Consider the following 1,387-nt stretch of genomic DNA (forward strand, 5'->3'; position numbering starts at 1 on the left):
CACCACCCTCCTAGTGAGGAAGTTTTGCCTAAGATCCAGCCTCAACTTCCCTTGCTGCAGCTTGAGCCCATTGCTCCTTGTCCTGTCACCTGCCCACACTGAGAACACTCCAGCTTCATTCTCTTTGCAGCCCGCCTGCAGGGAGGTGAAGGTGCTATTCAAGCCCCCTCGGTCTTCTCTTCTCCAGACTAAATCAGCCCAGTTCCCCCAGCCTCTCCTCACCAGTCCTGTCCCCCAGCCACTGGAACATTTTTGTTGGCTGCTGCTGGACTCTCTTCAACATGTCCACATCCTTTCTGCAGTGGGGGGCCCGCAGCTAGACACAGGAGTCCAGATGTGGCCTCCCCGGTGCTGCATGAAGGGGAAGAATCACTGCCTCGATCTGCTGGCAGCGATCCTACCGATGCAGCCCAGGATGCTGGTTGCCTTCTTGGCAATGCGGGCACACTGCTGGCTCCCGGTCAGCTTATCGCTCACTATAAGCCCCAGGTCCTTTTCTGCAGAGCTGCTGCCCAGCCAGTGACCCCCAGCCTGCCCCGGTGCAGGGGATCGCTCCCTCCTATGTGCAGGACTTTGCACTTGTCCTTGTTGAACCTCATGAAATTTTTGCCCAATCCTCCCATGTCTCATCACTCTGAATCCTAGCCTGACCCTCCAGGGCAGCTGCCGCCCAGCTTGGTGTCATCTGCAGACTTGCTGAGGGTGCGCCACATCCCATCTTCCAGTTCACTGATGAAGACATTGACCAAAACCGGCCCCAGGACCAACCCCTGGGGTGCTGCACTTGACACCAGCTGCCAACTAGACATCAAGCCATTGATTGCTACCCTCTGAGCCCTGTGATCCAGCCAGTTTTCTATTCACCTTCCAGTCCATTCATCCAGCCCGGACTTCCTTAGCTTGCTTGCGCGAATGCTGTGGGAGCCTTGCTAAAATCAAGGTCCACCACATCCACCCGTCTCCCCTGATCCACAGAGCCAGTCACCTCATAACAAGGCATCAGGTTGGTCAGGCAGGACCTGTGCTTGGTGAATCCACGCTGACTCCTCCTAATGACCTTCGTCTCCTCCACGTGCTTGAAAACTGATTCCTTGAGGATCTGCTTCATCCAGGAGCTGAGGTTGGGCTGACTGCTCTGGAGTTCCCTGGATCCTCTTTCTTCCCTTTCTTAAATATGGGCACCATGTTTGCCCTTTTCCAATCATCTGGGACCTCTCCTGATCTCTGTGCGTTTTCAAACATGATGGCCAGTGGCTCTGCAATCACATCAGCCAACTCCCTCAGCACCCTCGGATGCATCCCATCTGGCCCCATGGACTTGTACACGTCCAGTTTTTCTAAATAGTCCCTAACTTGTTCTTTCACCACTGTTGGCTGCTTACCTCCT

General features: G+C 54.9%; 1 protein-coding gene across 1 annotated transcript in view; it reads right to left on the reverse strand.

The window, feature by feature from the left end:
- CCDC24 (coiled-coil domain containing 24) overlaps positions 1 to 1,387 on the reverse strand; it is a 14,130-nt gene that overhangs the window by 2,240 nt on the left and 10,503 nt on the right. The gene's annotated exons all lie outside the window — the stretch shown is intronic.

The sequence above is a fragment of the Gavialis gangeticus genome, unplaced genomic scaffold (genome assembly GCF_001723915.1).
Source record: "Gavialis gangeticus isolate Ggan-Ray unplaced genomic scaffold, GavGan_comp1, whole genome shotgun sequence".
NCBI lineage: Eukaryota > Metazoa > Chordata > Crocodylia > Gavialidae > Gavialis > Gavialis gangeticus.